Below are 23,608 nucleotides of genomic sequence, written 5' to 3'. Positions count from 1 at the left end.
GTCTAAGTAAATTGCAAAACGCAAAATATAATTTAAGATCACTTACAATTGCCACTCATGGAGGGAAGATAGACAGCTGAGTTAAAAGCTTTTTTACAATAAACACTCATGCAATAAATAGCTTTTCGATAAAATCGATGTAAACACTTACATTGACGTAGAGACAAAAAATCAGTTTTTTACAATGTTTTTTTTCAGCTTCAGATCTTAAATTGAAACCAAAACATTTTTCTATGACGAAAGATGATGCTTTTTTGTAAGTAGCTAAAACTTCTGTGAAGCGTACGTAATTTAACCCGACTAACCACATCGCAGTTTTTTTCTTCTTAGCGTCAACAACTTCATCATTTATATATCTACAAACTGCAAACTCTTTTTTGTATATCTATGTACTACGCGTACAGTAACCGCGCGGTCCCTGTAGCGCAGTGGATAGCGCGTTGGACTTCTAATCCAAAGGTCCCGGGTTCGAATCCCGGCAGGGATGTTTGAAAGATGTGTTTTAGTGTGCGGAAGATAAGCGATTCCGTCTTACACTTCTTTTGCATTTTGAACATTTTTCTACTTGCTGTGAATTTGGAATCAGAGATGAAAAAGGTTTTTGCACGAGTTTGACCTAGGAATGAGAAACTACAGCATCAATTGACACAGTTTCATGTTTTCATTCTGTTATTCGATTTTTTGCTATGTATAAAAGCTACTCAGATACATAACACAACATTAATTTATATTTCTCGCTCGGTTTCAGTCAGTAATCCTGTAAGATATTTCAGACTGTGGTCTATAGGTATTTTACCTCTTTCAACGGACACATTATTCAGCAGAAATTATGCTTATTGCTATGAAATCATCGCGACCAATTATCATTTAAAGTTCTAACCGGCCGTTCAGAATCTTTAAGTATAACTTAAACTTTTTCCACATAAAAAAAGATTCAACATGATGTGAAAAATTTAACCTGTCGGCACTGTGGCTTCCACTGTATTACTTTTTGGCAATAACAGCTTCTCCGAGAAACAGGTATTGAATTTTATGAAGAAATAACAAAAAAAGGCATAAAAATGAAGTCTAAGTAAATTGCAAAATGCAAAATATAATTTAAGATCACTTACAATTGCCACGCATGAAGGGAAGATAGACAGCTGAGTTAAAAGCTTTTTTACAATAAACACTCATGCAATAAATAGCTTTTCGATAAAATCGATGTAAACACTTACATTGACGTAGAGACAAAAAATCAGTTTTTTACAATGTTTTTTTTCAGCTTCGGATTTTAAATTGAAACCAAAACATTTTTCTATGACGAAAGATGATGCTTTTTGGTAAGTAGCTAAAATTTCTGTGAAGCGTACGTAATTTAACCCGACTAACCACATCGCAGTTTTTTTCTTCTTAACGTCAACAACTTCATCATTTATATATCTACAAACTGCAAACTCTTTTTTGTATATCTACGTACTGCTCGTACAGTAACCGCGCGGTCCCTGTAGCGCAGTGGATAGCGCGTTGGACTTCTAATCCAAAGGTCCCGGGTTCGAATCCCGGCAGGGATGTTTGAAAGATGTGTTTTAGTGTGCGGAAGATAAGCGATTCCGTCTTACACTTCTTTTGCATTTTGAACATTTTTCTACTTGCTGTGAATTTGGAATCAGAGATGAAAAAGGTTTTTGCACGAGTTTGACCTAAGAATGAGAAACTACAGCATCAATTGACCAGTTTCATGTTTTCATACAGTTATTCGATTTTTTGCTATGTATAAAAGCTACTCAGATACATAACACAACATTTATTTATATTTCTCGCTCGGTTTCAGTCAGTAATCCTGTAAGATATTTGAGACTGTGGTCTATAGGTATTTTACCTCTTTCAACGGACACATTATTCAGCAGAAATTATACTTATTGCTATGAAATCATCGCGACCAATTATCATTTAAAGTTCTAACCGGCCGTTCAGAATCTTTAAGTATAACTTAAACTTTCTCTACATAAAAAAAGATTCAACATGATGTGAAAAATTTAACCTGTCGGCACTGTGGCTTCCACTGTATTACTTTTTGGCAATAACAGCTACTCCGAGAAACAGGGATTGAATTTTATGAAGAAATAACAAAAAAAGCCATAAAAATGAAGTCTAAGTAAATTGCAAAACGCAAAATATAATTTAAGATCACTTACAATTGCCACTCATGGAGGGAAGATAGACAGCTGAGTTAAAAGCTTTTTTACAATAAACACTCATGCAATAAATAGCTTTTCGATAAAATCGATGTAAACACTTACATTGACGTAGAGACAAAAAATCAGTTTTTTACAATGTTTTTTTTCAGCTTCAGATCTTAAATTGAAACCAAAACATTTTTCTATGACGAAAGATGATGCTTTTTGGTAAGTAGCTAAAACTTCTGTGAAGCGTACGTAATTTAACCCGACTAACCACATCGCAGTTTTTTTCTTCTTAGCGTCAACAACTTCATCATTTATATATCTACAACCTGCAAACTCTTTTTTGTATATCTACGTACTACGCGTACAGTAACCGCGCGGTCCCTGTAGCGCAGTGGATAGCGCGTTGGACTTCTAATCCAAAGGTCCCGGGTTCGAATCCCAACAGGGATGTTTGAAAGATGTGTTTTAGTGTGCGGAAGATAAGCGATTCCGTCTTACACTTCTTTTGCATTTTGAACATTTTTCTACTTGCTGTGAATTTGGAATCAGAGATGAAAAAGGTTTTTGCACGAGTTTGACCTAGGAATGAGAAACTACAGCATCAATTGACACAGTTTCATGTTTTCATTCAGTTATTCGATTTTTTGCTATGTATAAAAGCTACTCAGATACATAACACAACATTAATTTATATTTCTCGCTCGGTTTCAGTCAGTAATCCTGTAAGATATTTCAGACTGTGGTCTATAGGTATTTTACCTCTTTCAACGGACACATTATTCAGCAGAAATTATGCTTATTGCTATGAAATCATCGCGACCAATTATCATTTAAAGTTCTAACCGGCCGTTCAGAATCTTTAAGTATAACTTAAACTTTCTCCACATAAAAAAAGATTCAACATGATGTGAAAAATTTAACCTGTCGGCACTGTGGCTTCCACTGTATTACTTTTTGGCAATAACAGCTTCTCCGAGAAACAGGTATTGAATTTTATGAAGAAATAACAAAAAAAGGCATAAAAATGAAGTCTAAGTAAATTGCAAAACGCAAAATATAATTTAAGATCACTTACAATTGCCACGCATGGAGGGAAGATAGACAGCTGAGTTAAAAGCTTTTTTACAATAAACACTCATGCAATAAATAGCTTTTCGATAAAATCGATGTAAACACTTACATTGACTTAGAGACAAAAAATCAGTTTTTTTACAATGTTTTTTTTTTTAGCTTCGGATCTTAAATTGAAACCAAAACATTTTTCTATGACGAAAGATGATGCTTTTTGGTAAGTAGCTAAAACTTCTGTGAAGCGTACGTAATTTAACCCGACTAACCACATCGCAGTTTTTTTCTTCTTAACGTCAACAACTTTATCATTTATATATCTACAAACTGCAAACTCTTTTTTGTATATCTACGTACTGCTCGTACAGTAACCGCGCGGTCCCTGTAGCGCAGTGGATAGCGCGTTGGACTTCTAATCCAAAGGTCCCGGGTTCGAATCCCGGCAGGGATGTAGGCCACGGTTGTTTTCCTGGTTTTTTATTTAGACTATAAATTACTAAAAATATATCATAACTTACAGCTGCTAAGAGAGGTTACCACTTGTTGCAACTGAAAGGATACCTTTAGTACATTAGAAACAGAGAAGAGTTGAGTGGGCAATGGATAGTTCTTGAAGTATTTTTTGTGTTAGTACTAATGTCGTTAGTTTAGGGATATATAAAGTCCTTACTAGTTGAGGAAAAAAATGTGATTTGTAGCAAATTATTAGGCTCCAGAAAGATTTCAACATTCTAATTTAATACAACGATTAATAATTTCATCTTCTTTAAGTACTTTTTTTCAGAAATAAATTTTCTCTATCTCTTAGTCAGGTATGAATCACATTAGATAAGATCAAATGAAGAAGTTTACGAAAATGAGTGCTGCTTCGTTTATTAAACTCAATAAAATTTATTGGAAAAACATTTACGTAAGTAAAAAGAAATATAACACAAAACATGTTGCCAACGTTTTTTGACACTTGAACAGTAATATTGCTCGTATTGTAAGTTTTTTTACATTAGAAAATATTTTTTCCAAAACCAGAACTACGGTTGAAGGAAAAGCAAGAGAAACGTTTTTTATTTTTTTTAATATTTTTATATTACAAATTAAAATTTAAATACAATATCTTAACCAATTTCGCCTGTGGTTTTTTCAATTTTAAAAAACCGTCCCTGTAGCGCAGTGGATAGCGCGTTGGACTTCTAATCCAAAGGTCCCGGGTTCGAATCCCGGCAGGGATGTTTGAAAGATGTGTTTTAGTGTGCGGAAGATAGGCGATTCCGTCTTACACTTCTTTTGCATTTTGAACATTTTTCTACTTGCTGTGAATTTGGAATCAGAGATAAAAATGGTTTTTGCACGAGTTTGACCTAGGAATGAGAAACTACAGCATCAATTGACACAGTTTCATGTTTTCATTCAGTTATTCGATTTTTTGCTATGTATAAAAGCTACTCAGATACATAACACAACATTAATTTATATTTCTCGCTCGGTTTCAGTCAGTAATCCTGTAAGATATTTCAGACTGTGGTCTATAGGTATTTTACCTCCTTCAACGGACACATTATTCAGCAGAAATTATACTTATTGCTATGAAATCATCGCGACCAATTATCATTTAAAGTTCTAACCGGGCCGTTCAGAATCTTTAAGTATAACTTAAACTTTCTCTACATAAAAAAAGATTCAACATGATGTGAAAAATTTAACCTGTCGGCATTGTGGCTTCCACTGTATTACTTTTTGGCAATAACAGCTACTCCGAGAAACAGGGATTGAATTTTATGAAGAAATAACAAAAAAAGCTATAAAAATGAAGTCTAAGTAAATTGCAAAACGCAAAATATAATATAAGATCACTTACAATTGCCACGCATGGAGGGAGGATACACAGTTGAGTTAAAAGCTTTCTTACAATAAACACTCATGCAATAAATAGCTTTTCGATAAAATCGATGTAAACACTTACATTGACGTAGAGACAAAAAATCAGTTTTTTACAACGTTTTTTTCAGCTTCGGATCTTAAATTGAAACCAAAACATTTTTCTATGACGAAAGATGATGCTTTTCGGTAAGTAGCTGAAACTTCTGTGAAGCGTATGTAATTTAACCCGCCTAACCACATCGCAGTTTTTTTCTACTTAACGTCAACAACTTCATCATTTATATATCTACAAACTGCAAACTCTTTTTTGTATATCTACGTACTACGCGTACAGTAACCGCGCGGTCCCTGTAGCGCAGTGGATAGCGCGTTGGACTTCTAATCCAAAGGTCCCGGGTTCGAATCCCGGCAGGGATGTTTGAAAGATGTGTTTTAGTGTGCGGAAGATAAGCGATTCCGTCTTACACTTCTTTTGCATTTTGAACATTTTTCTACTTGCTGTGAATTTGGAATCAGAGATGAACAAGGTTTTTGCACGAGTTTGACCTAGGAATGAGAAACTACAGCATCATTTGATACAGTTTCATGTTTTCATACAGTTGTTCGATTTTTTGCTATGTATAAAAGCTACTCAGATACATAACACAACATTAATTTATATTTCTCGCTCGGTTTCAGTTAGTAATCCTGTAAGATATTTCAGACTGTGGTCTATAGGTATTTTACCTCTTTCAACGGACACATTATACAGCAGAAATTATGCTTATTGCTATGAAATCATCGCGACCAATTATCATTTAAAGTTCTAACCGGCCGTTCAGAATCTTTAAGTAAAACTTAAACTTTCTCCACATAAAAAAAGATTCAACATGATGTGAAAAATTTAACCTGTCGGCACTGTGGCTTCCACTGTATTACTTTTTGGCAATAACAGCTTCTCCGAGAAACAGGTATTGAATTTTATGAAGAAATAACAAAAAAAGCCATAAAAATGAAGTCTAAGTAAATTGCAAAACGCAAAATATAATTTAAGATCACTTACAATTGCCACGCATGGAGGGAAGATAGACAGCTGAGTTAAAAGCTTTTTTACAATAAACACTCATGCAATAAATAGCTTTTCGATAAAATCGATGTAAACACTTACATTGACGTAGAGACAAAAAATCAGTTTTTTACAATGTTTTTTTTTCAGCTTCGGATCTTAAATTGAAACCAAAACATTTTTCTATGACGAAAGGTGATGCTTTTTGGTAAGTAGCTAAAACTTCTGTGAAGCGTACGTAATTTAACCCGACTAACCACATCGCAGTTTTTTTCTTCTTAGCGTCAACAACTTCATCATTTATATATCTACAAACTGCAAACTCTTTTTTGTATATCTACGTACTACGCGTACAGTAACCGCGCGGTCCCTGTAGCGCAGTGGATAGCGCGTTGGACTTCTAATCCAAAGGTCCCGGGTTCGAATCCCGGCAGGGATGTTTGAAAGATGTGTTTTAGTGTGCGGAAGATAAGCGATTCCGTCTTACACTTCTTTTGCATTTTGAACATTTTTCTACTTGCTGTGAATTTGGAATCAGAGATGAACAAGGTTTTTGCACGAGTTTGACCTAGGAATGAGAAACTACAGCATCATTTGATACAGTTTCATGTTTTCATACAGTTGTTCGATTTTTTGCTATGTATAAAAGCTACTCAGATACATAACACAACATTAATTTATATTTCTCGCTCGGTTTCAGTCAGTAATCCTGTAAGATATTTCAGACTGTGGTCTATAGGTATTTTACCTCTTTCAACGGACACATTATTTAGCAGAAGTTATACTTATTGCTATGAAATCATCGCGACCAATTATCATTTAAAGTTCTAACCGGCCGTTCAGAATCTTTAAGTATAACTTAAACTTTCTCGACATAAAAAAAGATTCAACATGATGTGAAAAATTTAACCTGTCGGCACTGTGGCTTCCACTGCATTACTTTTTGGCAATAACAGCTACTCCGAGAAACAGGGATTGAATTTTATGAAGAAATAACAAAAAAAGCCATAAAAATGAAGTCTAAGTAAATTGCAAAACGCAAAATATAATTTAAGATCACTTACAATTGCCACTCATGGAGGGAAGATAGACAGCTGAGTTAAAAGCTTTTTTACAATAAACACTCATGCAATAAATAGCTTTTCGATAAAATCGATGTAAACACTTACATTGACGTAGAGACAAAAAATCAGTTTTTTACAATGTTTTTTTTCAGCTTCAGATCTTAAATTGAAACCAAAACATTTTTCTATGACGAAAGATGATGCTTTTTGGTAAGTAGCTAAAACTTCTGTGAAGCGTACGTAATTTGAAAAACATGTACGTAAATGACGAAACATGATGCTTTTCGGTAAATAGTTAAAACTTCTGTGAAGCGTATGTAATTTAACCCGACTAACCACATCGCAGTTTTTTTCTACTTAACGTCAACAACTTCATCATTTATATATCTACAAACTGCAAACTCTTTTTTGTATATCTACGTACTGCTCGTACAGTAACCGCGCGGTCCCTGTAGCGCAGTGGATAGCGCGTTGGACTTCTAATCCAAAGGTCCCGGGTTCGAATCCCGGCAGGGATGTAGGCCACGGTTGTTTTCCTGGTTTTTTATTTAGACTATAAATTACTAAAAATATATCATAACTTACAGCTGCTAAGAGAGGTTACCACTTGTTGCAACTGAAAGGATACCTTTAGTACATTAGAAACAGAGAAGAGTTGAGTGGGCAATGGATAGTTCTTGAAGTATTTTTTGTGTTAGTACTAATGTCGTTAGTTTAGGGATATATAAAGTCCTTACTAGTTGAGGAAAAAAATGTGATTTGTAGCAAATTATTAGGCTCCAGAAAGATTTCAACATTCTAATTTAATACAACGATTAATAATTTCATCTTCTTTAAGTACTTTTTTTCAGAAATAAATTTTCTCTATCTCTTAGTCAGGTATGAATCACATTAGATAAGATCAAATGAAGAAGTTTACGAAAATGAGTGCTGCTTCGTTTATTAAACTCAATAAAATTTATTGGAAAAACATTTACGTAAGTAAAAAGAAATATAACACAAAACATGTTGCCAACGTTTTTTGACACTTGAACAGTAATATTGCTCGTATTGTAAGTTTTTTTACATTAGAAAATATTTTTTCCAAAACCAGAACTACGGTTGAAGGAAAAGCAAGAGAAACGTTTTTTATTTTTTTTAATATTTTTATATTACAAATTAAAATTTAAATACAATATCTTAACCAATTTCGCCCGTGGTTTTTTCAATTTTAAAAAACCGTCCCTGTAGCGCAGTGGATAGCGCGTTGGACTTCTAATCCAAAGGTCCCGGGTTCGAATCCCGGCAGGGATGTTTGAAAGATGTGTTTTAGTGTGCGGAAGATAGGCGATTCCGTCTTACACTTCTTTTGCATTTTGAACATTTTTCTACTTGCTGTGAATTTGGAATCAGAGATAAAAATGGTTTTTGCACGAGTTTGACCTAGGAATGAGAAACTACAGCATCAATTGACACAGTTTCATGTTTTCATACAGTTATTCGATTTTTTGCTATGTATAAAAGCTACTCAGATACATAACACAACATTAATTTATATTTCTCGTTCGGTTTCAGTCAGTAATCCTGTAAGATATTTCAGACTGTGGTCTATAGGTATTTTACCGCTTTCAACGGACACATTATTCAGCAGAAATTATACTTATTGCTATGAAATCATCGCGACCAATTATCATTTAAAGTTCTAACCGGCCGTTCAGAATCTTTAAGTATAACTTAAACTTTCTCTACATAAAAAAAGATTCAACATGATGTGAAAAATTTAACCTGTCGGCACTGTGGCTTCCACTGTATTACTTTTTGGCAATAACAGCTACTCCGAGAAACAGGGATTGAATTTTATGAAGAAATAACAAAAAAAGCCCTAAAAAATGAAGTCTAAGTAAATTGCAAAACGCAAAATATAATTTAAGATCACTTACAATTGCCACGCATGGAGGGAGGATACACAGTTGAGTTAAAAGCTTTTTTACAATAAAACTCATGCAATAAATATCTTTTCGATAAAATCAATGTAAACACTTGCATTGACGTAGAAACAAAAAATCAGTTTTTTACAATGTTTTTTTCAGCTTCGGATCTTAAATTGAAACCAAAACATTTTTCTATGACGAAAGATGATGCTTTTTGGTAAGTAGCTAAAACTTCTGTGAAGCGTACGTAATTTAACCCGACTAACCACATCGCAGTTTTTTTCTTCTTAGCGTCAACAACTTCATCATTTATATATCTACAAACTGCAAACTCTTTTTTGTATATCTACGTACTGCGCGTACAGTAACCGCGCGGTCCCTGTAGCGCAGTGGATAGCGCGTTGAACTTCTAATCCAAAGGTCCCGGGTTCGAATCCCGGCAGGGATGTTTGAAAGATGTGTTTTAGTGCGCGGAAGATAAGCGATTCCCTCTTACACTTCTTTTGCATTTTGAACATTTTTCTACTTGCTGTGAATTTGGAATCAGAGATGAAAAAGGTTTTTGCACGAGTTTGACCTAGGAATGAGAAACTACAGCATCAATTGACACAGTTTCATGTTTTCATACAGTTGTTCGATTTTTTGCTATGTATAAAAGCTACTCAGATACATAACACAACATTAATTTATATTTCTCGCTCGGTTTCAGTTAGTAATCCTGTAAGATATTTCAGACTGTGGTCTATAGGTATTTTACCTCTTTCAACGGACACATTATACAGCAGAAATTATGCTTATTGCTATGAAATCATCACGACCAATTATCATTTAAAGTTCTAACCGGCCGTTCAGAATCTTTAAGTAAAACTTAAACTTTCTCCACATAAAAAAAGATTCAACATGATGTGAAAAATTTAACCTGTCGGCACTGTGGCTTCCACTGTATTACTTTTTGGCAATAACAGCTTCTCCGAGAAACAGGTATTGAATTTTATGAAGAAATAACAAAAAAAGCCATAAAAATGAAGTCTAAGTAAATTGCAAAACGCAAAATATAATTTAAGATCACTTACAATTGCCACGCATGGAGGGAAGATAGACAGCTGAGTTAAAAGCTTTTTTACAATAAACACTCATGCAATAAATAGCTTTTCGATAAAATCGATGTAAACACTTACATTGACGTAGAGACAAAAAATCAGTTTTTTACAATGTTTTTTTTTCAGCTTCGGATCTTAAATTGAAACCAAAACATTTTTCTATGACGAAAGGTGATGCTTTTTGGTAAGTAGCTAAAACTTCTGTGAAGCGTACGTAATTTAACCCGACTAACCACATCGCAGTTTTTTTCTTCTTAGCGTCAACAACTTCATCATTTATATATCTACAAACTGCAAACTCTTTTTTGTATATCTACGTACTGCTCGTACAGTAACCGCGCGGTCCCTGTAGCGCAGTGGATAGCGCGTTGGACTTCTAATCCAAAGGTCCCGGGTTCGAATCCCGGCAGGGATGTAGGCCACGGTTGTTTTCCTGGTTTTTTATTTAGTCTATAAATTACTAAAAATATATCATAACTTACAGCTGCTAAGAGAGGTTAACACTTGTTGCAACTGAAAGGATACCTTTAGTACATTAGAAACAGAGAAGAGTTGAGTGGGCAATGGATAGTTCTTGAAGTATTTTTTGTGTTAGTACTAATGTCGTTAGTTTAGGGATATATAAAGTCCTTACTAGTTGAGGAAAAAAATGTGATTTGTAGCAAATTATTAGGCTCCAGAAAGATTTCAACATTCTAATTTAATACAACGATTAATAATTTCATCTTCTTTAAGTACTTTTTTTCAGAAATAAATTTTCTCTATCTCTTAGTCAGGTATGAATCACATTAGATAAGATCAAATGAAGAAGTTTACGAAAATGAGTGCTGCTTCGTTTATTAAACTCAATAAAATTTATTGAGAAAACCTTTACGTAAGTAAAAAAAATATAACACAAAACATGTTACCAACGTTTTTTGACACTTGAACAGTAATATTGCTTGTATTGTAAGTTTTTTTACTTTAGAAAATATTTTTTCCAAAACCAGAACTACGGTTGAAGGAAAAGCAAGAGAAACGTTTTTTTATTTTTTTAATATTTTCATATTACAAATGAAAATTTAAATACAACTAGTCGACCCGTGCGGAACTCCGCACTGCACTTCGAATCGTTTCATAAGGCATTTCGCTCTTTAAAAATTTCAAAGAAAGAATATTAAGAAGAAAAACCGAAAAATGTAAACGGAAAAAAGTAAGCGCACAAGAGAAGGCATGTAATTTAAAGACATCAGTAACAAAACCTCGTTAAATACAACGTTCTGATAATTTGATCATCCCTCAAATTTTGGTCGTACATATTTTCAATGCAAACATAAATATCATTAAAAGTGTGGCTGAGTAGTGACTCGTGAAAAAGCAATAATTGAGCACGTGAAAAAAACAGGTTGTGGCAAATACAGTCCTGCGCATGTGAGCATCGGACGGGAAAAAAGAAACATTAAAGAGATATTTATTGGCACGGATTCGAACTGGCGCCCTTCTGATTAACAGTCCGACACCCCAACAAACCTTGCGATTGCGCCTTCATTTTCGAAAGCTATTCATTGAAGGAATGCGCAGTAAAAAACAGTAAAAAAGCTTTTTGCCAAATAATAATAATAATAATAATAATAATAATAATAATAATAATAATAATAATAATAATAATAATAATAATAATAATAATAATAATAATAATAATAATAATAATAATAATAATAATAAGATCATGCATCTATGTTTTGTCATTAACCAGCATGATACGATTTAAAATTATTCGTACAGCATGGAATTTGATTAAAGAATGACGAAGCTCTCACGTAGCGATTGAAACAAACATTCTAGAGAAGTAATAAATTAGATTGAAAATAAGTGATTTTATCTTTGAATATTGAACTATTTCACATAGAAGGTTGCTCTAACGGTACGGCTTAAAAGCCCGCACATGTTTCTCTTTTAATCGAACACTTAAAATTCAAATCCAAAACCAGTTGATCTGGGTCCGTTTTTTAAGTGTAATTTTTCGAACGTAGACAAAATGTTTTTTTTTTCAGCAGAAAGCAGAGGAATAGAAAATGATTTCTTGCTAATGAAGTTGATCATACTTTTAATGCTTTATATCGTATTCGCGTGAATAAAAAATTAAAAGTTTACTGGGTGAAACTCGTAGTTTTAATTTGGCGTAGTATTTCTTCATTTTTACAAAAGGTCGAACACTGCTATTAGAAACATCTACATTTCAGCATACAATGAAAATGTTTTTCTGCACAAAAAAAGATTTCCTTTAGGTAAATCTAATACTTTTTTATGCTTACATTATGCTGAGTGGTCTGGATGTAGTCAAAACTTAAAAAAAGGAAGAACACCCTTTGATTAACAATCAACTTATCCGAATGATAACTGTAGCCTGCATAAAGAAGTCGAAACATCAAGTAGCATTCCCACTGCATTTATTTTATTACGTTTGTATGTTATGAGTACATGTAATGCGTACTACTAATATAAATTTGATATTATGTCGGGCAGCCCAAACTTGCCCGAAGTTCAGATAGTTTATAGCCAAACGCTCTACCGAAAAAAACTTATCAATTTAACCGAACAACTAAGTCCAGTGCTTTTAAGTTTTATTAAAATATAAACACACACACAGGCTTTTTTTTTTTTTTTTTTTTTGCCGAAAGCGACGTAAAAAATGGAAAACTGCATTAAAACTTTGCTTTTAAAAAATGCATAAGAACTACAAGCAACATCAAGGTTTTGAAACAGCAAGGGGTGTTTTCGAAAACTTGATTTTTCGACCGTAAGTCTATTTTTCGTCATTAGCCAGACTGATAAGTTTTAAAATGAGAGGGGAATAATATATAAGATAAGATATTGAAAAAAAATGTTTTTATTTTTTAAAATTTTTACAATTTGTTATCGCAGGCTGCTTGAATCGTTATGACTTAGATGGCAGCACGTGTTCATCATTTAACAGCACGGTTCAAATACAAAATAAATTGAACTATGCTCTTTTTTAAGCGTAGCTTTTCGAATGTAGTAAAAATGTGATAAGCTATTTTTTTTTTTTTTTTGCAAAAAGAAGAAAAAATATATATTTTACCCTTCAAATTGAGGTAGTAATTTTTTTTTATTTGTACAAAGGGTCAAAAACTCATTAGAAGAACATATATTTCAATATACGATTAATTATTTTTTTCTGAAAAAAAAACAATTCTATTGGAGTCTGAAATCTTAAATCTGTTACTTATATTTTCCCTTGCATTATACTTTAATTTTCTTACCAGAGCCATAGCTTAAAAAAAAGAAAAACGTACATTTCAGAAGTAATATAGCACAAAATCACTTCAAGTTTCCATATCAGCAAGCAGCGTTTCCTTCTCATTTATTCTACTCCCTCATAGTTGTTTTTAACTTAATTAAGTGTTCATGTAATACGCGATATTTCTCTAATTTTTGTTGCAGATTTTCCAGCCGTGGGCCCGAACACGCATTCTTCTTGTTACGAAGAGAACGCCCTGCCGATCAAGCTATTCAGCTCTGTCGGTCAGAGCGCAAATTAAAGTAATAAGTTTAACTGGAAACCTCATTCTGGTTCTTTAAAACAGGTTTTTCGGCTGAAAAAAACAATTTTTAGACCATAGGTCTATTTTTCGTCAGTAGCCAGCACCATAAGTTTTAAAATAAGGCGTAAATCAAAGAAATCGATCAAGAAATGAGGAAAATCTGGCGTAGAAACCAAAAACAGTCTACAGAAATAATATATAAGGATATATTAACTAATTTCGCCTATCGTTTTTTCATTCTCAAAAACCGTTCCTGTCGCGCAGTGGATAGCGCGTTGGACTTCTAATCCAAAGGTCCCGGGTTCGAATCCCGGCAGGGATGTTTAAAAGATGTGTTTTAGTGTGCGGAAGATAAACGATTCCGTCTTACATATCTTTTGCATTTTGAACATTTTTCTACTTGCAGTGAATTTGGAATCAGAGATGAAAAAGGTTTTTGCACGAGTTTGACCTAGGAATGAGAAACTACAGCATCAATTGACACAGTTTCATGTTTTCATACCGTTATTCGATTTTTTGCTATGTATAAAAGCTACTCAGATACATAACACAACATTAATTTATATTTCTCGATCGGTTTCAGTCAGTAATCTTGTAAAAAATTTCAGACCGTAGTCTACAGGTATTTTATCTCTTTAAACGGACACATTATTCAGCAGAAATTATACTTATTGCTATGAAATCATCGCGACCAATTATCATTAAAGTTCTAACCGACCGTTCAGAATCTTTGAGCATAACTTAAACTTTCTCTACATAAAAAAAGATTCAACATGACACGAACAATTTAACCTGTCGGCATTGTGGTTTCACTGTATTACTTTTTGGCAATAACAGCTACTCCGAGAAACAGGGATTGAATTTTATGAAGAAATACCAAAAAAAGCCATAAAAATGAAGTCTAAGTAAATTGCAAAACGCAAAATATAATTTAAGATCACTTACAATTGCCACCTATGGAGGGACAGTTGAGTTAAAAGCTTTTTTACAATAAACACTCATGCAGATAAAATCGATGTAAACACTTACATTGACGTAGAGATAAAAATCAGTACTTTACAATGTTTTTTTCAGCTTCGGATCTTAAATTGAAACCAAAATTTTTTCTATGACGAAAGATGATGCTTTTCAGTAAGTAGCTAAAACTTCTGTGAAGCCTACGTAATTTAACCCGACTAACCACATCCCAGTTTTTTTTCTTCTTAACGTCAACAACTTCATCATTTATATATCTACAAACTGCAAACTCTTTTTTGTATATCTACATACTGCTCGTTCAGTAACCGCGCGGTCCCTGTAGCGCAGTGGATAGCGCGTTGGACCTCTAATCCAAAGGTCCCGGGTTCGAATCCCGGCAGGGATGTAGGCCACGGTTGTTTTCCTGGTTTTTTATTTAGAATATAAATTACTAGAAATAATTCATAACTTAGAGCTGCTAAGAGATGTTACCATTTGTTGCAACTGAAAGGATACCTTTAGTACATTAAAAACAGACACAGAGAAGAGTTGAGTGGGCAATGGATAGTTCTTAAAGAATTTTTTTGTGTTAGCACTAATTTCGTTAGTTTAGGGATATACAAAGTCCTTACTAGTTGAGGAAAAAAATGTGATTTGTAGCAAATTATTAGGCTCCAGAAAGATTCCAACATTCTAATTTAGTACAATGATTATTAATTTTATCTTCTTTAAGTGCTTTTTCTCAGAAATAAATTTTCTCTATCTCTTAGTCAGGTATGAATCACATTAGATAAGATCAAATGAAGAAGTTTTCGAAAATGAGTGCTGCTTCGTTTGTTAAACTCAATAAAATTTATTGAGAAAACATTTACGTAAGTAAAAAAAATATAACACAAAACATGTTGCCAACGTTTTTTGACACTTGAACAGTAAAATTGCTTGTATTGTAAGTTTTTTTACTTCAGAAAATATTTTTTCCAAAACCAGAACTACGATTGAAGGAAAAGCAAGATAAACGTTTTTTTATTTTTTTAATATTTTTATATTACAAATGAAAATTTAAATACAATATCTTAACTAATTTTGCCCATCGATTTTTCATTCTCAAACACCGTCCCTGCGGCGCAGTGGATAGCGCGTTGGACTTCTAGTCCAACGGTTCCGCGTTCGAATCCCGGCAGGGATGTTTGAAAGATGTGTTTTAGTGTGCGGAAGATAAACGATTCCGTCTTACACTTCTTTTGCATTTTGAACATTTTTCTACTTGCTGTGAATTTGGAATCAGAGATGAAAAAGGTTTTTGCACGAGCTTGACCTCGGAATGAGAAACTACAGCATCAACTGACACAATGTCATGTTTTCATACCGTTATTCGATTTTTTGCTACGTATAAAAGCTGCTCAGATACATAACACAACATTAATTTATATTTCTCGCTCGGTTTCAGTCAGTAATCCTGTAAAAAATTTCAGACTGTGATCTATAGGTATTTTATCTCTCTAAACGGACACATTATTCAGCAGAAATTATACTTATTGCTATGAAATTATCGCGACCAATTATCATTCAAAGTTCAAACCGACCGTTCAGAATCTTTGAGCATAACTTAAACTTTCTCTACATAAAAAAAGATTCAACATGATGTGAAAAATTTAACCTGTCGGCATTGTGGCTTCCACTGTATTACTTTTTGGCATTAATAGCCACTCCGAGAAACAGGGATTGAATTTTATGAAGAAATAACAATAAAAGCCATAAAAATGAAGTCTAAGTAAATTGCAAATCGCAAAATATAATTTAAGATCACTTACAATTGCCACGCATGGAGGGAGGATACACAGTTGAGTTAAAAGCTTTTTTACAATAAAACTCATGCAATAAATATCTTTTCGATAAAATCAATGTAAACACTTGCATTGACGTAGAAACAAAAAATCAGTTTTTTACAATGTTTTTTTCAGCTTCGGATCTTAAATTGAAACCAAAACATTTTTCTATGACGAAAGATGATGCTTTTTGGTAAGTAGCTAAAACTTCTGTGAAGCGTACGTAATTTAACCCGACTAACCACATCGCAGTTTTTTTCTTCTTAGCGTCAACAACTTCATCATTTATATATCTACAAACTGCAAACTGTTTTTTGTATATCTATGTACTGCTCGTACAATAACCGCGCGGTCCCTGTAGCGCAGTGGATAGCGCGTTCGACTTCTAATCCGAAGGTCCCGCGTTCGAATCCCGGCAGGGATGTAGGCCACGGTTGTTTTCCTGGTTTTTCATTTAGAATATAAATTACTAGAAATAATTCATAATTTAGAGCTGTTAAGAGAGGTTACAACTGAAAGGATACCTTTAGTACATTAAAAACAGACACAGAGAAGAGTTGAGTGGGCAATGGATAGTTCTTAAAGAATTTCTTTGTGCTAGCACTAATTTCGTTAGTTTAGGGATATACAAAGTCCTTACTAGTTGAGGAAAAAAATGTGATTTGTAGCAAATTATTAGGCTCCAGAAAGATTCCAACATTTTAATTTAGTACAACGATTAATAATTTTATCTTCTTTAAGTACTTTTTCTCAGAAATAAATTTTCTCTATCTCTTAGTCAGGTATGAATCACATTAGATAAGATCAAATGAAGAAGTTTACTATAAATGAGTGCTGCTTCGTTTATTAAACTCAATAAAATTTATTGAGAAAACATTTACGTAAGTGAAAAAAATATAACACAAAACTAGGGCTCGACCGATGGCATTTTTTGGCCGATGGGCCGATGCCGATTGTTGGCCGATTGTTCAAAGATGGCCGATGGCCGATTGCCGATTGTTTTCCTCCAAATGGCCGATTGCCGATGGCCGATGGCCGATGCCATAGGCCGATGGCAAAAAAAAAAAGAAAATCTAACAGAAATAAATTGATAAGATTGTCAGGGATTTAAAGGATCATTAATTCTTTTCACTTTGCTTCCTTGCTCCAAATAAGGAATTGTAATCGCAAAAAAAAAAATCAGATTTCGACCTAAATTTCTATTTTACGATTACCCAATTTAAACTTCAAAAGTTTTTTCGGCACATGTGTACATGCATATATACCTAAGAATATATAGATAACCAAAATATCCATTTTGAACACCTCCTTAGTTAATTATCGCAAATTCTTTTGTGATGTCTTTATGTGCGAAAACTTGCGTCACTCAAAAACGTTATGAAATAGTAAGTTGAAAACTCATACGCACGTAGTATGATCTAAGAGTTCGATGACAAGTTGTATAAAACCTTACCCTGAATATTTCACATTACCGAAGTACATATATCTACAAAATAGTCACCTTGAACGACTATGCACGTATGCCAAAGTTCGTATAGCTTTTAGAAGGACTCCTGGAACACATTTGTCGCAACCTTCTGAAAGGCTTCTTGCGCTGCTGCTCTAACTTCATCTTGAGGAAGAAGTCGACTTTCATGTTGAGGATGCACTGTTTGATTGGTCAATACTCTGATATGACAAACAAATAACATAACGTTTCGTCGGACTTAGCTCCGTGTGACTTACCTGTTCTCAGCAAAAAAACATTTGCATAAGCGCCGCTTTCTTCCGTCAGGAGAAGATAAAACTGCATCACAGAAGGTAGCGAAAAAGTGGCTTCCAGGAGTGTTTCTAAAAGTTATATGAACACTGGCAGAAATACATAGTCCCTCAAGGTGACCTTTTGAAGGTGGATGTGCTTCGGTAATGTGAACTATTCAGGATAAGGTTTGATAACAGCTTGTCCCTCGAGCTTTTGGATCGTACTACGTACAATCTGTACAGGGTGTAGTTATGCTTCTCCTTTTTTGACTGCTGTATGATGGAAGACAAAAAACAACAGTCAAAGAAAAAAAAACAAAAGAAAGAAAGAAAAAAAAAGAAAAACATCGAGACTGTTTAATAACCAATTGATTTGTTTTCTTTTTTAAGTAAACATATAACTAAGATTTCAGTAATATTGTAATAATGTATGGATTTAGGTACACTAAAGATAGTTAAAAAACATTAAATTATGTTGTTTAATCATTCAAAAAAATAATAATAATAAGAATAAAACTATGAAACCGTCAGCAAATTACGCAATTAAAGCGGAACGAGTGCACGTAGACATTTTTTAGTCATCAAATTAAACAAAAAAGGTAACAGATAAATTACAATATTAAATCCTAACAGGAATATTTTTATACTTATTTAAAGTTTATGAACAGGAAAGTTTGCATTTTTCATAAAAGCTATAACAGTGACACAGATTTTACGGAAAAAAAGAAATAGCCATGAAAAGAGCGAGGTTCTTAAAACGCAGCCAAAATAAACAATCTCAATATTTATACCAAGTTAATCACTGAATACATATACTACTTGATCTGATGTTTGCACACGTAATATTGAACAATTTGATTGTTTAATCTTTTTTGAAGCACTAGAAACAAGTTCAAATTAAATTTTTCAATTTAACAATAATTTTCTGAAATTTAAAAAAAAAATGTATAATAGAAAATTTTTGAAATTTTTCTACAACATATTATTAAAAATATGATAAAAACAAAATTAACTTATTCATTGATTTTACATAAATACATATAAATAGTTACTTACAACAGGAAAAAAATCGATCGCTATTAATGATGCAAAAAAAATGGCTCATTACGAAATATAGGTGAAAGAAATATAAGAAATATGCAAAATGACATTTCTTGACCAAATTAAATTATCGTTAAATATTTAAGAAATGCTTGAAACGACGAAGGTGGGTTAGGGGGGTCAACCTCTGATTTTGGAGTAATTCACAACATTAAACTTTGGCCCCAACTTTGGCCCCCTTTTTATAGTACAGAACCGCTACCACCAACGCCTCGGAAGAGTTTCTGAATCTACTTCAGCACTTCTGAAGAAAAAATTCAAAAGTCCCTTTGATTTCCGAATTATGTCACCATTCAAAACGACTTTAATCAATTTCTTACATTAATGCTCGAAATTCTTCCTAAACAATAGATAAAGCTTGAAAAAAAAATCTCTAATTTTATGAATGGTGTTAGTTTTAAACAACTCAGAAGTACAACTAGCGTTTAGATTCAGAGATTGAGGGAGTTGGAGGAGGGGCACACAAGTGTTCTCGGAAATACAAAAAATAATCGTAAAAAATAGAGTTCAAAATAATCATAAACATTGAGCAGAAAAACCCTTTTAATACTTGCACCCGAGTTTGTTTTGATGTGCAGTGGCGGATTCAAAATATAGCAAATGTTGCAATTGCGCGAGAGGCTCCATAACCATATGGGAACCGTAGGAATTACAAAAATGCCTATGATAAATGTTTTACAACTTCTGTGATAGAGAAATAGGGCCCCAGAATGTATTTCGACGGGCCTCAAACTTGTAGCTCCGCCGAAGAGATACAGAAACAAGAAGTTCTGTCTAGAACTAAACGAGCCTACTTTCCTATATACCCATACTACTTTCTAGTACCTGATCAATATTCTCAAAAATAGCTAAAATTTGCAAATTCTTTCAAATATATTTTTTAAATATTTTAAGCTGATTCTAGGAATAAAATATTCCTCACTCATCTTTAAAAAAAAAGCAGCACCTTTTAAACAAAGCATCTAATACACTTTTTTCCATAAAATCTTTAACAGCTTTCAAAACGAAAAAATAATAATTAAAATTAATAAGCTTATTAAAATAAATACATCATATAAAAAAATCGTTTCTTTTTCCCCTGTTGTCAAAAATATTTTTTTAAATGAATTAATGCAATTACCAAAATAAATAAAAACAATAAAATGTCAACTTAAAGAAATAATTTTCATTGTCAAAAAAAAAAAATCGTCTGCGTATATCTTTATGTAGAAACATGAATGACTTCGAGTTTATTCGCCGAAAACTGAATGCCTAAATTAAAACTTTAGCGTCAAAATAAAGACAAGTCACACCAACAATAATTATTTCACAGTTAATACCATAGCTGCGGAGTCGGAGTCAATCTCATTTTGGGATAAAGGAGTCGGAGTCGAATATCCAAAAATCAGAGTCAGTCCTCTGTCCTCCGTGTATAAATTTTTGCCAAAGCTACGAAGTCAGAGTTAAAGTCGGGGAGTCGGAGTCCGATTAATTATCGGGCACAGGAGTCGAGTCGGAGTCAGGTGCCCCTAAATTTTCCGAGTCGGAGTCTGGAGTTTCGCATCAAGAGCTGTTTCCAACAAAATTTGTTTAAAGTAAATCCGCCTTCAAGTACGGAATCTACATTGACTTTCAGTTTCCCCGTAGGCGCTAATGTTAAGGGATTTGAACTGTTCAAAACTGAACGGAAAATTGTTCAAATCAAAAAGTTATTTTATATACAAGTTTTTCATCAAAAGTTTTTTCCTACAAAGTTTGTTTGAAGCAAATTCACCTCACAGTTCGGAATTGCCTTGAATTTCCTCGTAGGCGCTAATGTTAAGTTTTTTTGAACTGTTCAGAATTGAACAAAAAATAGTTCAAATCAAAAAGTGAAATATGGGAATGAGGTGTACTCGCCGAGATCTTTCGAACAAAAAAAAGTTTGTTCGAATCGGACTATTCATTCAAAAGTTATTAGGGGGGGACAGACAGGCAGACCGACAGACAGACCGACAGACCGACAGACATTTTTCCCCATCTCAATACCCTACTTTCCAATTTTTAATTTTTCAAAATTTATCTAACTATTTTATTTATTTTTGACTTTTTTTTGTTTTTCGGGATATTTTTAAGATGCATTAAGCCTTCTTTCATGCTTTTTTTCCTCTTTCTCTGACTTTTACTGGGAAAGTAGGCTAAAAACTGCAATACTGTGATTCATATTACAAATATCGAAAAATTAAAAATTAAAGTCGGTTCAACGGTAGTCTAACAAAATGAAGCAAAACCGGTTTCGCCATCTCATATTTGTTTCCATAGTCTCCAATGCGGCAAAATATCACCAAATGATCGTCAGTCTGAGACACTAAATTAGTTTTGCATTGAAATAAGTAATTAATAGCCAAAAAAAATAAGTAAATATACTTTTTAGAACATCCGATCGAAAACAAAAAGGGACGTGCACAACTGGAACGTACGCACACCCCACATGCGAAAATTTAGCATTCTACAGGTTACCATTTTTGAGTTATAACTTATGAGAGGCACATACGTACATCCAGCTGCAAGAAACAACGCAACAATTAACTTGTTCGGTACCTAAATGCAGTATTAAAAACACTTTCAGGGGTGACTAAAATAGAAATTCATACTGAAATTTAAGTAAACGATTTTATATGAAATCGGTAACTCAATTTACTTTGTATTGAAAAGAAAAACAACAAAGGTCATTTTTTTTTTCAAAAACATCGGCCAATTCCATCGGCTTTTTGATGTTTTTTTAAGGCCGATGGGCCGATGTTTCCTGCAAGTTAGCATCGGCCGCCGATGCCGATGGCGATGGCTAAATTGTTGAACCATCGGCGCCGATGCATCGGTCGAGTCCTACACAAAACATATTACCAACGTTTTTTGACACTTGAACAGTAATATTGCTCGTATTGTGAGTTTTTTTACTTCAGAAAATATTTTTTCCAAAACCAGAACTACGGTTGAAGGAAAAGCAAGATAAACGTTTTTTTATTTTTTAAATATTTTTATATTACAAAAGAAAATTTAAATAGAATATATTAACTAATTTCGCCTATCGTTTTTTCATTCTCAAAAACCGTCCCTGTAGCGCAGTGGATAGCGCGTTGGACTTCTAATCCAAAGGTCCCGGGTTCGAATCCCGGCAGGGATGTTTGAAAGATGTATTTTGGTGTGCGAAATATAAACGATTCCGTCTTTTACACTTCTTTTGCATTTTGAACATTTTTCTACTTGCTGTGAATTTGGAATCAGAGATGAAAAAGGTTTTTGCACGAGCTTGACCTAGGAATGAGAAACTACAGCATCAATTGACACAGTTTCATGTTTTAATACCGTTATTCGATTTTTTGTTATGTATAAAAGCTACTCAGATACATAACACAACATTAATTTATATTTCTCGCTCGGTTTCAGTCAGTAATCCTGTAAAAAATTTCAGACTGTGGTGTATAGGTATTTTATCTCTCTAAACGGACACATTATTCAGCAGAAATTATACTTATTGCTATGAAATCATCGCGACCAATTATCATTCAAAGTTCAAACCGGCCGTTCAGAATCTTTGAGCTAACTTATACTTTCTCTACATAAAAAAAGATAAAACATGATGCGAAAAATTTAACCTGTCGGCATTGTGGCTTCCACTGTATTACTTCTTGGCATTAATAGCTACTCCGAGAAACAGGGATTGAATTTTATGAAGAAATAACAATAAAAGCCATAAAAATGAAGTCTAAGTAAATTGCAAAACGCAAAATATAATTTAAGATCACTTACAATTGCCACGCATGGAGGGAGAATAGACAGTTGAGTTAAAAGCTTTTTTTTTTACAATAAACACTCATGCAACAAATAGCTTTTCGATAAAATCGATGTAAACACTTACATTGACGTAGAGATAAAAATCAGTACTTTACAATGTTTTTTTCAGCTTCGGATCTTAAATTGAAACCAAAACATTTTTCTATGACGAAAGATGATCCTTTTCGGTAAGTAGCTAAAACTTCTGTGAAGCGTACGTAATTTAACCCGACTAATCACATCGCAGTTTTTTTCTTCTTAACGTCAACAACTTCATCATTTATATATCTACAAACCAGGCCCGTGTCCAGGATTTCATAAAGGGAGGGGTTGAAACTTTTTACCTTTGTAACTTACGTTGTCAAAGGAAAACTAACTACGCGTGTTGAATAGTTCATTTTAGTTCGATAATTAGGC

The 23,608-nt window shown here is 33.5% G+C and overlaps 15 non-coding genes across 15 annotated transcripts; all 15 read left to right on the top strand.

Annotated features, from left to right (window-relative positions):
• The first annotated feature begins 414 nt into the window (after positions 1 to 414).
• Trnar-ucu (transfer RNA arginine (anticodon UCU)) lies at positions 415 to 487 on the top strand. The gene has a single exon. It is a non-coding gene; the product is annotated as a tRNA-Arg (tRNA).
• Positions 488 to 1,480: 993 nt separating this feature from the next.
• On the top strand, positions 1,481 to 1,553 carry Trnar-ucu (transfer RNA arginine (anticodon UCU)). Its single transcript has one exon. It is a non-coding gene; the product is annotated as a tRNA-Arg (tRNA).
• Positions 1,554 to 2,545: 992 nt separating this feature from the next.
• On the top strand, positions 2,546 to 2,618 carry Trnar-ucu (transfer RNA arginine (anticodon UCU)). Its single transcript has one exon. It is a non-coding gene; the product is annotated as a tRNA-Arg (tRNA).
• Positions 2,619 to 3,614: 996 nt separating this feature from the next.
• Trnar-ucu (transfer RNA arginine (anticodon UCU)) lies at positions 3,615 to 3,687 on the top strand. The gene has a single exon. It is a non-coding gene; the product is annotated as a tRNA-Arg (tRNA).
• A 702-nt stretch (positions 3,688 to 4,389) lies between these two features.
• On the top strand, positions 4,390 to 4,462 carry Trnar-ucu (transfer RNA arginine (anticodon UCU)). Its single transcript has one exon. It is a non-coding gene; the product is annotated as a tRNA-Arg (tRNA).
• A 993-nt stretch (positions 4,463 to 5,455) lies between these two features.
• On the top strand, positions 5,456 to 5,528 carry Trnar-ucu (transfer RNA arginine (anticodon UCU)). The gene has a single exon. It is a non-coding gene; the product is annotated as a tRNA-Arg (tRNA).
• Positions 5,529 to 6,522: 994 nt separating this feature from the next.
• Positions 6,523 to 6,595, top strand: Trnar-ucu (transfer RNA arginine (anticodon UCU)). Its single transcript has one exon. It is a non-coding gene; the product is annotated as a tRNA-Arg (tRNA).
• A 1,070-nt stretch (positions 6,596 to 7,665) lies between these two features.
• Trnar-ucu (transfer RNA arginine (anticodon UCU)) lies at positions 7,666 to 7,738 on the top strand. Its single transcript has one exon. It is a non-coding gene; the product is annotated as a tRNA-Arg (tRNA).
• A 702-nt stretch (positions 7,739 to 8,440) lies between these two features.
• Trnar-ucu (transfer RNA arginine (anticodon UCU)) lies at positions 8,441 to 8,513 on the top strand. The gene has a single exon. It is a non-coding gene; the product is annotated as a tRNA-Arg (tRNA).
• A 992-nt stretch (positions 8,514 to 9,505) lies between these two features.
• Positions 9,506 to 9,578, top strand: Trnar-ucu (transfer RNA arginine (anticodon UCU)). Its single transcript has one exon. It is a non-coding gene; the product is annotated as a tRNA-Arg (tRNA).
• Positions 9,579 to 10,572: 994 nt separating this feature from the next.
• Trnar-ucu (transfer RNA arginine (anticodon UCU)) lies at positions 10,573 to 10,645 on the top strand. The gene has a single exon. It is a non-coding gene; the product is annotated as a tRNA-Arg (tRNA).
• Positions 10,646 to 14,024: 3,379 nt separating this feature from the next.
• On the top strand, positions 14,025 to 14,097 carry Trnar-ucu (transfer RNA arginine (anticodon UCU)). The gene has a single exon. It is a non-coding gene; the product is annotated as a tRNA-Arg (tRNA).
• A 968-nt stretch (positions 14,098 to 15,065) lies between these two features.
• On the top strand, positions 15,066 to 15,138 carry Trnar-ucu (transfer RNA arginine (anticodon UCU)). Its single transcript has one exon. It is a non-coding gene; the product is annotated as a tRNA-Arg (tRNA).
• A 1,771-nt stretch (positions 15,139 to 16,909) lies between these two features.
• Positions 16,910 to 16,982, top strand: Trnar-ucu (transfer RNA arginine (anticodon UCU)). Its single transcript has one exon. It is a non-coding gene; the product is annotated as a tRNA-Arg (tRNA).
• A 5,486-nt stretch (positions 16,983 to 22,468) lies between these two features.
• On the top strand, positions 22,469 to 22,541 carry Trnar-ucu (transfer RNA arginine (anticodon UCU)). Its single transcript has one exon. It is a non-coding gene; the product is annotated as a tRNA-Arg (tRNA).
• Positions 22,542 to 23,608: the final 1,067 nt, after the last annotated feature.

This window comes from Uloborus diversus, chromosome 1, assembly GCF_026930045.1.
Source record: "Uloborus diversus isolate 005 chromosome 1, Udiv.v.3.1, whole genome shotgun sequence".
Lineage (NCBI taxonomy): Eukaryota > Metazoa > Arthropoda > Arachnida > Araneae > Uloboridae > Uloborus > Uloborus diversus.
Note: the sequence above shows the minus strand (reverse complement) of the source record. Positions and strands in the feature narration are given on the sequence as shown.